The sequence below is a fragment of the Pseudochaenichthys georgianus genome, chromosome 4 (genome assembly GCF_902827115.2).
Source record: "Pseudochaenichthys georgianus chromosome 4, fPseGeo1.2, whole genome shotgun sequence".
Lineage (NCBI taxonomy): Eukaryota > Metazoa > Chordata > Actinopteri > Perciformes > Channichthyidae > Pseudochaenichthys > Pseudochaenichthys georgianus.
Window position 1 is genome coordinate 29834469 of NC_047506.1, and position 16738 is coordinate 29851206.

The following is a 16738-nucleotide window of genomic DNA, read 5'->3' on the forward strand; positions in this document are numbered from 1 at the left end:
CCGGAAGCCTCCGAGATGTCTTCCACCCCCTCAGGACTCCGACACTTCTTTCCCCCGCCGCTGCTCCCGTCGCCACCTCTGCTGCTCCCGTCGGCGCCTCCGCCGCCCTGCCTGGCACTTTTCTTGCTCTTCCCCACGTTTGGTGCTTTCTCTTCCATCACCGAAGCCCCCGAGATGTCCTCCACCACTGGACCTTCATCTTCGCTGCTGATCTCATCATGGGGCTTTTCTTTGCCCCCTCCGCCTCGTCGCCTTCCCCCCCTCATCGTCTTCCTCCTCGTCTTCCTCCTTGTCGTCTTCCTCCTCTCTCTCTTTCTCTCTCCTCTCTCTCTCAGCTCCATACTTGCACTCCATGGCATAGTGCCCTTGCTCATAACACCTGTGGCACTTAAAGTCTGGGCATTCTCTAAAGATGTGACCCGGCTTTATACATAACCTGAACACTGGAACCTGGCCATTGTGCAGGACCCGGAAGTACTCCGCCCCCTTCACCGTGTCGAACTTCGTGGAATACGGTAGGGAGCGGACCTTATTGTTGAATCTCACTCTCAGGAATCTGGTGCTGTCTGCAATGTCCGAGTCTGGCCACACTCTTTTTTTAATGTCCGAGATGGGCTTAACTCCCCACTCCTCAAGCCTATTTAGTATCGTTGTATCCAGCAAATAGACAGGCAGATGCAGGAACGAGACGGTCACATCGGTGCTCATAATGTTTTTTGCATGTACCGCGGCCCCGTTTACTCTCAACCCGTCCATTAGTTTCATTTTCCCCAGGATGGTCCTCATCGTCACTTCATACTGTTCTCCCGTCACTCTGCATCCATCCACTGTCCCACACTGTTTCTGTATTCCTTTAAGCAGGTCCATCATAGACAGTGCACCTTCCACAACTACTTCCACAGTTAATTCCACACTGTACCTCGTTCTCTCCTTCTTCCCCTCTTTTCCTTCCTCTCCCGCTTTCTTGCCTTGTTCTTGCTCTTCTTCTTTGTCTTTGTCCTTCCTTTCGTCCGCCTTGTCACTTGCCCTTCCGCCTTCCATGTTCGGCACCTCCGCAGTCCTGTCCACTCCAGCCGCTGTTGCCATCAAAACACTCGCTGCACCAGATCCCAGCACCAGGGGGGGGGAGCCCGACCGGCAAGGCCGTTTGGGGAGGCCGTGCTTCGGGCCGTACCCCGTTGTTGTGCCTTCAGTTGAAGCCCCTCCGCGGACTGAAGCCAATCCTATGTTCACTCGTTCTCACTCACTCTTCCTGTTAAAGTTGCACTGAACCGTATGGAGATAACTGTGAGCGTGCAGCCTGTTGCTGCTTGTGCGTTGACACCGACGAACTTAGTTATCACACAAGACAACCCGACAAAGAGAGACAGAAAACCCAGAACTTAAATACACCCAGGACTAATCACATAAACACGAGACAGGTGAGGAGGGAGGAGAAAACACATAGGTACCAGGTGAACACAATTGGGTAATCAGAGAGGGAAACAGACAGAAAGCAAACAGGCAGGAAACGGGGGTGAACACTTTACAAAATAAAACAGGAAACCCAAAGATAGAAAAGGACAAGAAACATACCAACACAGACAAATCCTAACACAGAGATTATTCTAGGTGTCTTCCCTGGACCATTAGTCTGCTGGCTGTCGGTGTTCCTTCTATGAGCCCACTCATCACGTTATCACGTCATCACGCAATCACGTCGAGATCACTATTTTGTTGGAGCACCACCCAATGGCGGTGGTGGAAGGTTCACCTCTGCTCCGCGCCGTCCCTTGATGACTGATGAGCTGGTCAAATTTACAAAAGAATGAACTCAAAGCACCAGAATAAAAGTTAAACAATAATCTGTTTTAATGGTAGAAAATAACAATACACAATATAGAGCACTCTGCAATAGTACCAAATACAGAGCGCTCCAGGCTCAATTCCTACCACGTGATATACGTACCACGACAGCCAGTCAGGAAAAGAGCGCCAAATCTAAGAATGTTACAGCGTAAATACAAATTCTGTGGGAGAAGTTGTGTCGGTTGCTCCTCCCTAGCTATTTGTTATTGGCGATTTCACTTCTGGGCGAGCTAGCCAGTGAGTTGGCAGTTCTCCATTGGCCGGTTTCACTTCTGGGCGGGACCCTAGGCAATGAGTCAGCAGTTGTTGATTCCATCTGTTGCTCCATCTCCTGTGTGTGTGTGTGTGTGTGTGTGTGTGTGTGTGTGTGTGTGTGTGTGTGTCTCTGTCTCTGTCTCTGTCTCTGTCTCTGTCTCTGTCTCTGTCTCTGTCTCTGCCCTCAGGCAGATCCCCCAATCAATGCTTTGGAGTCATGACAGAACGCACACTCATTCCCCTAAACATCTTCAACACACACACATGTGTTCAAACCAACTACTCCAAAATGTGGTGGCAATTTAGTACTCATAACATGAAAGAATAAAACAGATAAAAATCAATAAAACACAAACACAGATATAGTTGAGCAGTAATTATAGCCATGTCCAAATAGTAGAACTCTACCAGCATGTTTAACGCACACTCATGTCATCATCCAGCCCCCCACACAAATGTCACATGTTTTTTCCCACTGAAAGCTATACTTGTTATATATTTAAACGTCATCATCTCATGACATCCATAGGATTAGTTAACTAACAAAGGTTAATTGTTCTTATAACCTCAGGCCTTCTTTGAACTTCCTTCCACCCTGAAGTCAGCTCACTTAATCATGAATACATCTATTGATAAATCAGAAGGACCATTGTCTCTCTAACTGTGTGACTCACATCATCCCATGGCTTCTTCAAATATCTGGAAACTGTAATTAAAGTATGTTATATTTGAGAAGGTCCAATACTTGACATAATATTTTCTCCTCTTATTAATGTAAGCTTCCAGATCATACAGACAACTATTACAGACAACCTACTGAGTTCTGCCCTCGAAAGCCCAAAATGACGGGTATTTATTTAACTCAAGGCAGAAATCACAGGTTGTACTGCACCTTACCTACTCGCAAATAGCCAGAAAACCACCTTCTGATTATTAACAAGTCAAGTGGAAGAAAAGACCATTTGCGCTAATCTACAACTTTCTGCTATAACATGTTGCTTTAATACTTCACAATGAATATCTTAAGTGCTTTGACAAAAAATCCATAAAAAAATGTCATCTGTGGAAGCCGTAGTACTGTAAAAAGCACGACCTATCATTTTAGCCGTCCTGCGAAAATAACTGGATGACCTACCTGCCTGTCAGCCTTCCATCTGTGCACATACTTATCTCGTGCCCTCATTGGTAATGTGCGCGTTCGTGTGTGTTGGAGGAGGGGCTCTGTAAGGAAGTGGCAGATTTTTTTACGGCTGTTTATTTTCAAATTCTAGCGCACTCGAGCTGGTTTCTCCAAAATTACCTACCCCACCTTTAATCGAAATATTCTGTTATTTTCAAAAGCTTTTTTAGTCTGATGTTTCGATTCCTTCTAAACAGACCGTTCCAAAAAAGCATACCCAAAATCTAAATATTGGATTGTTCTTTCTTAGTAAGATCCCATTTTCGGACTTCCGGTTATGGCGCGGTGTTGATCAGACGTAGTTCAGTCGTCGCTCTGCCCTAATATTGTAAATTAACTATTTTGAATGCGGGAGGTAAAAGGAAAACGCATTTTACACAATCATAACGGTGTTACTAATGCCTCCACGCAAGAAAACAACTAAAAAGGACAACGTTTTTGAAACTTTATCCGAAGAAGATTGGCCACCGTTGTCTCAACCTGGCCTTACTCCCGGGATGGAACACGAGGCGGGAGAAGAGCTGTCGCAGGATAAATCCTCAGGTGAAATTCTGAGTGCAATCAACAATTTAAAGATAGACCTGAAGGAAGACTTTGCATAAAAATGTAATACGGTGATACACTCAATACAATCTATCAAAGGCAAACTAAAACAATACTCTGGCCGATTAACGGAGGCTGAGGAGCGGCTTGGAGCGGTGGAAGACGATACCTCAGCGCTGAATAAAACAACGAAACATCTGAGACAACAGGTGGAAAGCTTGGAGGCGAAAATGGAAGATCTGGAAAATCGTAGCCGCAGATCTAATGTGCGCCTGATAGGCTTGCCCGAAAACGCTGAAGGGAAGGATGCATGCACCTTTCTGGAAAAATGGATCCCTGAAATTCTGGGTGCCGGTTCGTTTGCAGCACCGCTCGCTATTGAAAGAGCGCACAGAGTTCCATCTGGCAGACCGAAGCCAAACGCACCGCCTCGAGCACTTCTGATTTAAGTTCTTAAACTACAAGGACAAAACCAAAGTGATGTCGGCTGCATATGAAAAGGGTAAAATCCACTTTGACAAACATCATATCATGTTTTTCCATGACGTCGCTAAGGAGACGGATAAAAAGCGCAGGGCCTACGATGGAGTTAAAACGAGGTGCAGAGACATGGGTCTACGGTATGGAATACAATATCCATCCTCTTTCCGAGTGACACATGACGGCAACTCTCACCTCTTCCCCTCTCCTACGGATGTACACACGTTCCTGGAAAAGATCAAGGAGAGGCCCAGAGATTGAACAGTTCTGTGAAAGCACCTGGTGAGATTACCATAAAGAATGGCCTGCAGTATATTACTTGTTACTGTAAAATGACTAAATCTACTATATACACTGTCAAAGTAAAGTTTTGTCTTTGCAGTATTTAGCAGTAATAATATGTATGTAGGCTATACACTGGTATAGCTGTTGAAGAAGTGTGTTTTCTGTTATTGATACTGTTAAGAATTGAAGAAGTGCTGTCCTTGAACGGTTAAATCTAAGTTATGCCTTTACACTCCCAAATTCACATTTTATATAATTTTCATTAGATATAAAACAAATTCATAATCCACATTTTAGATCCTATAACAATGGCAGCTAAACTCGGTGTTTACTTATGAATACATTTTATCTTAAGAGCTTTAAACTTGCTGCCTAGTGAATGAAAACATCGACAAAAAGTGAAATATTTTATAGAAGTGTTTTGTTTTATTCATTCCCTTTGTTAACATTTCTATAATTTGTATGGAAATTAGGGCGGAGCGACACTTTAGGGACTAGTTTGTGGACATTTATTCTGTTCCTCAGTTTGGTGGACCAGATAGCTCCATGATTAGAGTCTTTAGGAGGAAAAGGGATGCTCATCGTTTGAGCAAAGGGAGGGGTGAGGTTCGTTTGGGGAATTTCACATGGGGTGTTTTGTTTTATTTGTTTTATGTCATGGTGTGTTTATTTTCTGTTCATATTGCGGTCAGCAAATGGGGTCATGTTAAGCAGTCTGAAAGGCAGTTTTATTTCAGTCAGGTGTTTATGGAATGTTGTTATTTTCTGTTTCTTCTAAATACTGTTGTATTTTTGTTTAGATAACAGAATATGACTTCCAATACAGAATTTAAGATAACTTCATGGAATGTACGTGGGCTCAATAATTTATCGAAACTCAAGCAAGTGTTAAATAGAGCTAAGAGGTTGAATTCCAAAATACTGCTTTTACAGGAATTGCATTTGCCACAATGTGATATTCATAAGATCCAGAAAAGATGGAATGGTCAGGTCATCGCAGCCTCCTATTCTTCCCATGCTAGAGGGGTGTTAACTCTTATACATAAATCCATTCCTTTTAACATAATTAGGACTATCTCTGACCCAAGAGGCAGATATTCCATCATTCACGGCACCCTTCTTACAGAAACCTTGAATATTGTCAATATATACGGCCCTAATGAGGATGTTCCCTTATTCTTCAAAAACATTTTTCTAACTTTATCCTCCCTCCCAGGCCATTATATCATAGGGGGAGACTTCAATTGTGCACTAGAGCCCAATGTAGACAGATCAAGGGGGACAGACCTGTCTCACATCCAAACAAGGAAAACCCTTAAACAACTGATCCAGGATTTTAATTTGTATGAAGTTTGGAGGTCATTTAAACCAGCTTCCAGAGAATATTCTTGTTTTTCTGCCACTCACCAAACACACTCACATATAGACTATTTCCTGGTTTCTATGGGTCTTATGTCAAGGATTACAAAATGTTGGTATGACAGTAGGGTCCTCTCTGACCATTCACCAATTTTATTATTGTTTAATAACTCTGATCTTGTTATGAATCCACCTAGGTGGCGTTTTCAATCCAGATGGCTACAGGATAGAACATTTGTTGAATTTGTAGGAATACATATTGACCTCTATTTTAGCATGAATACTAACGAAACCTCTCCAACTGTACGCTGGGAAGCGTTTAAGGCAGGGGTGTCAAACTCAAGGCCCGGGGGCCAAATCCGGCCCGCGACTTCATTTGATGCGGCCCGCAAGAGCTTCCAAAGAATATAATACGTTATTATACGGTTACATGCCACTTTACAGACGACATGTCCCACAATGCATTGCGCACTGTGACATGCGCACTGAAGAGAGAATTATTTGCCCTGGACTTCTGCTTTCAGACGTAGTTAATTAATTATTAGTAAGTTATTACCCTATCCGATAATAATCCAATTCAGAGGCAATAATGTAATATAATATATTATTTTGTATAATTATATATATGTATATTTATATAGTTACAACCGGCCCTTTGAGTGCAACCATAATGCTAATGTGGCCCGTGATGAATTTCAGTTTGACACCCCTGGTTTAAGGCATACATTAGGGGCATGATTATTAGCTATTCTAGCTCGCAGAACAAAGCCTTTAAATCCAAATTAAATTCACTGGAGGGTTGTATTAAAGATTTGGAGTATAGGATTGTTACCCAAGATTCCCCAGAACTGCAAGCTAAACTTTTGGTCCTAAGGACTCAATATAGTGAATTATCGAGTAACCAGACAGCTGCTATCTTACTAAGATTAAAACAAAGCTACTACGATCAGGGAGAAAAGGCGGGCAAAATATTGGCTTGGCGTATTAAAAAATTGCAATCTGAAAGGGCTATCAACAGCATTAAAACAAATGGTAAATTAACAAATGACCCTGCAGAAATAAATAGTGCTTTTAAAATGTTTTATGAAAAACTTTATACATCCGAACATGAAGATTCAGGCCAACAGGAACATTTTCTAAGTTCATTAGTTTTCCCCACTATTTCAACTGATTCAAAAGGAAAACTAGACCATATCATAGGAACTGACGAGCTTTCAGAAGCCATAACCAGCATGACGGGGGGAAAGGCGACTGGTCCAGATGGTCTTCCTATAGAAATCTATAAACAATTTAAAGATAAGCTACTACAACCTCTTTTGGATATGCTGTTGGAGTCAAACGAAAAGGAGGACCTACCACCATCTCTTAGAGGGGCACTAATCACTCTGATGCTAAAACCAGGAAAGGACCCCACTGACTGTGCATCGTACAGACCAATCTCACTGCTTAATACAGATAGCAAAATGTTATGCAAGACGTTGTCGAGACGCCTAAACAAACTACTGCCTTCCATGATTAAAGATGATCAAAATGGTTTTATTCAGGGAAGGCAAGCTTTTCATAATGTTAGAAGGGTACTAAATATTCTTTATGAAAAAAGAGGGTCACCTAACATGGCACTGCTGTCCTTAGACGCAGAGAAGGCCTTCGACCGAATTGAGTGGAAGTATTTATTTGAAGTGTTGGAGAGGTTTGGAATAGGCGAAGGCTTTCTCAAATGGATCAGGACGATATATAAGAACCCAACAGCTGAAGTGGTGACAAATAATATTACTTCTACATCCTTCTCATTGTACAGATCTACACGTCAGGGCTGCCCCCTCTCCCCATTGCTGTTTGTGTTAGCAATGGAGCCATTTGCCATGGCTATTAGAGACTCTCCATCTATATCTGGGATCTCAGTAGGTGACTTGGACCATCGAATATCACTTTATGCGGACGATGTTGTTCTTTTTTTATCAAATCTTGAGTATTCTATACCATCTCTGTTAGAACTAATTACGACCTTTGGGGAATTCTCAGGCTACAAAATAAATATGCATAAATCCTCAATACTTTATCTAAATGAACAAGAGAGGCAGCAACCTAGAATACAATCTCCCTTCTTAGCTCATAGAGAAGGATTCACCTATTTAGGAATAAAAATCACACCTGAAATGAATGATCTGGTTCCAGCCAACTATAACCCTGTTGTAGACTCTGTGGTAGAATCGCTTAACAGATGGACCTTAATGCCAATCTCTCTAATCGGTCGTGTTAACATCTTAAAAATGAATACATTACCCAAATTGCTCTATTTGTTTCAATCAATCCCCTTACCCCCATCTGAGTCATTATTTCAAAAATTTAAGAAAATATTTACCAACTTTATCTGGAATAATAGATGCTCTAGGCTCCGTTTTACCCTACTTTACTTGCCTTATGACAGAGGGGGTCTAAAACTGCCCAACCTACGCTGGTAATATTGGGCAGCACAACTGAGAGCAGCCATGTGCTACTTCTCCCCAGAGGAAGCTCCAGCGTGGGTCAAGATTGAAGCATGCTCAGCTCAAGGGTTATCGCTTAGTAGCTATCTTTATTCTTCTGAGCAAAAGAAGCTAGGGAAAAACACAAACAAACTCTTTCTAAGAAATACCATACACATCTGGCATGAGGTCCAAAGATATATAGGGGACACCCCCCCACTGTCAGGTTTCACCCCCATATGGGGCAATAGTCAATTTATACATGGTAGAGAAGATGCTGGTTTTAAGACTTGGGCGAACAAGGGATTAAGCAGGATTACCGATTTGTACAATGATGGAAAATGAATGTCATTTACTGAAATACAAGAAAAGTATGATATTCCTTCTAAGCACTTTAAGTTTTTACAAATAAGACATTTTATCTCTGCATCTCAAAACCGCTCACTTACTCAGCCACCTCTCTCAATGTTGGAAGACATTACAGTTAAACACGTGGTTGGTAGAGGCCAGCTATCGCTGCTCTATAAAATCTTTGTAGACAATCACCTGAATCTTCAGAAGATAAACTTAAAAGCTGGAGGCTTGATTTAAAAGAGGAAGTCTCTGAAAAAGAATGGTCTGAAGTGTGCCTGAAGGCTCAAACACAAACAATCAACACACGGTTTAAGTTGATACAATACAATTGGATTTTAAGAACATATATAACGCCATCAAAACTACATCACTTTAATCTCAATACCCCAGACACCTGCTTTAAATGTAACTATGCTAAAGGATCACTCTTTCACTGTTTATGGGAATGTAATGTGGTCAATAGTTTTTGGAAGGAGGTTCTTAACATAATTAACCAGATAACAAAACTGAAAATCCCTTGTCAGCCAAAGTTGTGCATCCTGGGTATTTATCCAAAATACTTTGTTTCTAAGAAGAGTGAGCGTGCACTTATAGACTTGTGTCTTTTACAAGCTAAGAGGGCAATAGCTATAGAATGGAAAAATGTGAACAAACCTAGTATGAATACATATTTTAAGGATCTGTCAGCATGTGTCGCTTTAGAAAAACTAACATACATTACTAAAGGAAAGCTGGCAGTTTTCGAAAATATCTGGGGGAGCTTCATGGACTTTCTTACAAATAATGTTTGTTATGATTAATAACACCAAAGACCGGGGCGGGAAAGAGGGCAACGGGAATACGATTCTACAGTGTAGTAGCCCACGTCATATTCTTTCAGATTTTTGTTCTGTATCATCTGTATACTGACCTGTGTTTATTTACATGCCTATTCATTTGATTGTATACTGTATCTGCCACCTAGACTGACCATGTATGTGTAATGTTCGTTATTTTATTTTATGTATGTGTAACGTTCATATTTGAAAACTTCATTAAAAATATTGTTAAAAAAAAAAAAGATCCCATTTTCATTACAATTGTGGTCTTACCTTGACTTGAGGATGAAGTCCATTCTATCCTTCTGGACAACAATGTCTATTACTTTTTCGTAAAAGTCCTCCTTATCTTCCTCTAGTTTCAAAAGTGTAGCTCAGGGGTGGGCAACCTTTTTGATATGAATCAATCAATCAATCAATCAATGTTTATTTATATAGCCCAATATCACAAATGTTGCATTTGTCTCAGTGTACTTCACAGTTTGTACAGAATATCAGTATGACAATATGACACCCTCTGTCCTTAGACCCTCACATCGTACAAGGAAAAACTTCCAGAGACAACCCACAGTTTAAAGGGGAAAATGGGAGAAACCTCAGGGAGAGCAACAGAGGAGGGATCCCTCTCCCAGGACGGACAGACGTGCAATAGATGCCGTGTGTAAATTGAAAAGATAATACATTTGCAACATAGGTAGTCCAAATGTTTGGACTAACTGATGACTTATAGAATGTTAACTATGGACTATCAAAATAAAGTGTTACCAAATATTTTGCACACGTATTCCTAGTGTGCCACTGGTTACGGTCCCATGTGCCAGTGGTGGCACGCGTGCCAGGGGTTGCCGACCCCTGGTCTAACTTGTTGTTTGCGTCTACCGTCTCTGCGTAGAATAACAGTAGCAATAAGAACCTGTGGGCTCACGTGCGCCCCCTTCAGTGCTGCAGAGGTTATGGGTGCCTCCCCTGGTGCTTTCTCATTGTCGTTGTATGATGAGACCAGTGAGGCTAAATATCATACGTGAAATAAGTTATTTAGAGACTATGGATGGCGAGGACACATGTAATAAAGGAATCTACAAACATTACATTTGTGACCTACAGTGAGATTGTAACAGGCATGCGCTTAGTGCCCACGCTCCAGCCAATTTCTGTGGGGTGATGCATCTGAGGTGAGGCAGATCTCATCTGGGCCTCACCTTACCCCACAGTAACTGGCTGGAGCGCGCTCACAAAATAAGTGCTCGCGCTAAATTAGTGCCCATGTTCTAGCCAGTTACTGTAGGATTACGTGAGGCAGAGCTCGTCCCTGCCTCACTTCTCATCGCTTCAATGTAGTTTTAGCGGAGCTCGGCAAATGTGTCAATTTTGACTATAAAAAGCGATTGGAATCATACAGAAATCACATTTACAACACAGATCAGTGGAGACATTTTATTATTATTATTTAGTTTTTCTTTAGTTTTTTTCCGTTACATTGGAGTATGACAGGTGAGGCTCTGCCTCCCCTGACTGCACGTCGCTGCCACAAACGTACATTGGAATCTCTAAAGCAGAAATCTGAATCAGATTTATAAAATATATTAATTGACTTCAACTACTATAAAGTACACTTTGTACACTTTGAGTGTACAATATTTTCCGATATAGCATAATAGGTCCACTTTGTTTATTATCATATGAATATATATATATATATATATATATATGAATATATATATATATATATATATATACATATATATATGTATATATACAAATACATATATATATATTAACGCAAAAAAAAATTAACGCCACTAATTATTTTAACGCGATTAACGCATGTGTATTTTTTTTCCTCAGCCGCCCCGTAGTTTCAGAGCGCATCGAGTTTAAAGTACCATCTACAAGCTGATGCTGACAGCTCCGCTCCTGCCGCCCGCTTGTGGCAGACCCTTTATATATACAGTCTATGGGCAGACCACACTTCCACGCTCACCGGCAGGCACCGACTGGCCATCGGGAGGACCGGGAGGGTGTGTGTATGTGTGGCGCGAGTGAGCAAGAGAGAGACCTTACGTGCACTGTTGTTGTTAGCATCGGGTGCTAGCTAGCTGCGCTAACGGATATAAGGAGCTGTTTAAATGAAAACAGAGGAGCGCTCTATCCACACAACTGCGACGAGCACTTGACTTGATGCAGGAAGCAGACAGCGGGACATTGTAGGAGAAGTCAGCACACTCATGATTGCAGCAACATGATTGCAGCGTCCAGGCAGCTCCCGTTCGAGCATATGCCTTGAGTTGCACATAGCTCCAACGATCCAGCACACACGCACACCATTTGTATTGTATGAGAGAGGTTCCAGGTTGAATTGAGGCGAATATCTGTAATGTTCAGAGGTTGTTGTGTTTAATATTCATGAGAATATTTGTCATTGTTCAAATGATAATAAACATTAGCATAACGCATATGTGTCCACTCATATGTTGATAAGAGTATTAAAAACTTGAAAAATATTCCTCTAAGGTACATTTAGAACAGATAAAAAATGTGCGATTAATTTGCGATTAATCGCGATTAACTATGGACAATCATGCGATTAATCGCGATTAAATATTTTAATCGACTGACGGCCCTAATATATATATATATATACATACACATGCGTGATCTTCATGGTTCTATATTTAGTGTGAACGCTGTTTACAGCATTCCACTATAGTACTTCAAAACTTTATTCTTCCCCTTATTATTTCAGCCAATACTTTGGCTCTCCATAACTTCAGCTTATTTTCAGCTACAGAAACCATTCAAATATTAAACTATTCAGCCTGTTCAGGAATCGATGGTAAACCTTCAACCTTTTCAAAATATTTCATACTTTTTGAAATATTCAGTTTTTTAAACTCTTTTTTTTTACATTGAAGTCAATGGGAAGAGCCTTCAAATCAGCCAATACTTTAGCTCTCCATAACTTCAGCTTACTTTCAGCTACAGAAACCATTCAAATATTAAACTATTCAGTCTTTTCAGAAATTGATAAGAAACCTTCAACTTCTTCAAAAATATTTCATACTTTTTGAAATATTCAGCTTTTTAAACTATTTTTTTAACATTGAAGTCAATGGGAGATGCCTTAAAATCCTGTTTTTCTACACTTTGCGCCAAATGCATCTCCTTCCACATAATTTCAGCCAGACCCTTCATTCCAACTTTCAAATGACCACAAGACCTTCAGCTATTCAAACTTGACTTTTACTTTTGATATCTTTTAAACATTCTGAGATATTGAATTTAGTTTGGAGCTTGGTAGAGAGGCATTTTTCAGATTTTTACATTAGAGTGGATGGGAGCAGCTCGTTAACTCTAGAGTGCTTTGATCTCAAAACAGAGTGCAGGACAGCTCAAAATTCTCCCCCAAAAATGTTTTAAACTTGCCATACTTCCCAAACCCTACACTCCTCAGACATATTTTTTCATGGAAAACATAGGAAAACCTCTTCTAGGTTGGAAAATAAAAAAAGATTAAGAAAAAATATTAGACAAAATGCCTCTTCAGGGTATGAAGTGACAAAAAGTCCAGCTAGCTCCCAATTGATTCCCTTGTTAAATTGTTCCAGATCTTTCTTCAGAGCAGGGAGAAGTACACTTTAGACCAGGGGTGTCAAACTCAAGGCCCGGGGGCCAAATCCGGCTCGCGACTTCATTTCATGTGGCCCCTCAAGAGATTGCAAAGAATATAATATGTTTATTATACGGTTACATGCCGATTTACAGAAGCTCGTTGCCCATAAACTACATTTCCCACAATGCATCTCAAATTTGACTTTTTTCTCAGAATTTGACTTTTTTTCTCAGAACAAGTTTTTTTCTCAGAATTTGACTTATTTTCTTCAAAATATTAATTTTCTCTTAGAATTTGCCTTTTTCTCAGAATTAGATTTTTTTTTAAATCATTTTGTAACATTCTCACTGAAGAGACTTGCAATGATTTGCCCTAGACTTCTGCTTTTAGACGTAGTTAATTATGAAGTTATTACCCTATCCACACACACTCCCTCTCACTCACACACACACACACACACACACACACACACACACACACACACACACACACACACACACACACACACACACACACACACACACACACACACACACACACACACACACACACACACACACACACACACACACACACACACACACACACACTCTCTCACACACACTCTATCTCTCTCACACACAGACATTCTCTCTCTCTCTCTCTCTCTCTCCACATAGTGTTTGAACAGGTGGCAAAATGGTCAGATATATAACTCAATGCATGCTTATGGGACGCAGTGCTGCAGTTGGTTGTCTCTGATCTCTGGACACACACACAGGTGTTATGATTGGGTGTTATGAGTAGGTGCTCAGGAACAGAAACAAACACTGACAGACTGGACTTTAACAGACTGTCTCAGCCTATTATTTTCTGTCTGATGGAGACTTCATACTGACTTCAACAGGTTACACATATTTTATACATTATTGGTGACGTATGGTTTTAGTCGAAAAGTTTGCAGTCAAAATATTCTGCTGCTTTCCCAAGCCTTTTTACTTTCTTTTCTCATCTTAATACAAATTCATTCACTACTACTTACATCTGATATTTAACTCCTTCAGCCTATTTTCAGCTGCAGAACCCATTCAACTATTACATTATTCAGGACATCAAGGCTATACATGTTGTTGTTTATACCTTTGTTAAACATTTTCCTTTAAATATTAAGCTTTTTCTGCATTTTTTTAGCTAAAAGCAGCTACCATTCAGCTAATAACATATTCAGATTTTTCTGCATTTTCAGCTAAATTCAGCCATAAATGTTCACAGTTTACAGCATTCGCACGCATTTTCTGCAGGAAATGCATTTTCTAGGTGTTGCTTGTGCTTGTGGTTAACAACATGTTGTTACCAGGTAACAGCCCCATTTGTTTTCGAGGCTAAGGGCTTTGTTCTAAAAGGTCTGATATAACTGTGCTGTGGCTGCTGATGTGTTTTTGGTTTTATAACGGATTTCATTATTATTATTAATATAATATGCTTGCATTTATGTTAATTTCCAGGAACAAAAGCTAAAGAAGTAGGCCTAAACATGTGCTGCATTCTTTGTCCTCCTTGGATAGGCGACCTTGTTATAATGAATTCAGTGCTGTGATTCTCAGCAGGTGGTGTGTAAACCTGATGCTCTAGTTCTGCATGCTTCTGAAATAAGCTTATAAGCAATGTCTGTCCTCATTTATTACCGCTATCCAGCAGTCAGGCAGACAGAAAATAAAATAAAGAGTATCCTTTATAAGTGGTGAAATAATGCGTTTGTCTGATCTAAAATGTATAATACATAATGTAATGAAGGTTCCCAGATGGATAACAGGGGCAGCTAAGAGCTAAGAGCTGGCATACTGTATAATTTGCACATGCTAATGTATTACATCTTGATCATAGCATGACCCTTGGTTTTGTCTGGTGTTTTCTTTAGGTGTCTTATGTAATGAATACTAAAGAGCTTATTTACCACTCAATAGAAGGGCTGGAACTTAAAACTATGTCATTGAAACATTCTCAGTTTAACCTAAGTGTTAATTACCAACCAGTTAATATCAATAAACTACAACAAATTTGTTTTCCTGCTTGTGTTATTGCAGATCATATTGTATGCTCGTTAAATGGAAGGGAAAATATCTGAGTGACAGAAGGGTCCATTTGTTTTAGGGCAAAATTATATTGAGGCTGCATTTATAAGCACACATGTTTGCTGGATGCAATACATTAGTTTTCAGGCAAAACATGCACTTTATATTGTATCTATTATTTGTTTCAATGTGTATTTCTTTTTGTGGACAACAGTGACTGTTCACACACCTATTTTTCTGTGACGTCATGGGTTATATTTTGTGCAATGCTAGTTCGATCAGAAGAGACAGTTTTGATGTAAGAGTACATATTTATTGCCAGCAATACACATGAATGTAAAGGAGTTTTGGCGATTAGGCCCCGTTGCGCAGGAATATCATTCGGGAAGGGAGAACCGATCCGATGAAATCCCAAAAATAATTAAATATAATGAAATGAGATGTACTGGGTTTCTTACCTTACGAGCTAGCTGCGGTGATCTATGGATATAATGAGAGAATTATACGGGGACAGAGAAGACATGTTATTGACTAGCGTAGGACTGACCCCTAGTTTCCACCGGGTCCGTCTGCGGCGCATTACGGGCACGTTGCGGCTGCGCCGCGGCGTCCGCGAGGATCGCGGCCACTCTAGTCAATGGGTGCTATTCTACCAGACGCGCCGCGTTACGGCTCAGAAGCGTCTCGCCGCTGGGCTCCGCTCGAAATAGGATTGAAGTCTATTTTTCTACGCAACGTAGCCGTAAGGTAATGTCGGGCAGGAAGTGTAACTGTGACAGCATCCGGCCCACCCCCCAAATAAACTAATTTGCAGACCCCCCTTCACATCACTACATCGTCTCCACAACGACACGCACAACAAAGTTTTTATATTGGAAGTGGAAAAACACTTGATTTTATATGACACAACGCATCTTTTTTACAAGGACAACACCAGAAAGGACAAGTCCTGGTTTTTAATCGCTGGAATTTGTGGAGTGGAAGGTGAAAACTACTAATTAGCCAACACATTAATGTTAATGAATACTTGTAGGTACAGTACGGAGCCATTCAGTAGTTTCAAATCTTGTGAAAGTCATTTAATAGCTTTTCAGTAAACTTGCATTTCACAAGAAAGTAAGATCTTATTTCCTATATCAACATATGCCTATGTTTATATATATATATATATATATATATATATATTTTCATATATCTATGAACTGTATACATATATCTATGAACTGTATACATATATGTATATATATATATACATATATGTGTACATATGTATACACTTATATACATATATATATATATATATACATATATATATTTTCATATATCTATGAACTGTATACATATATGTATATATATATATATATATACATATATGTGTACATATGTATACACTTATATGTACACATATATGTGTTTACATATATTATATTATTTTTTATTTAATATATATTGTTTTTTTAACTATACTTTAGCTTGTTAATTTCACCTAG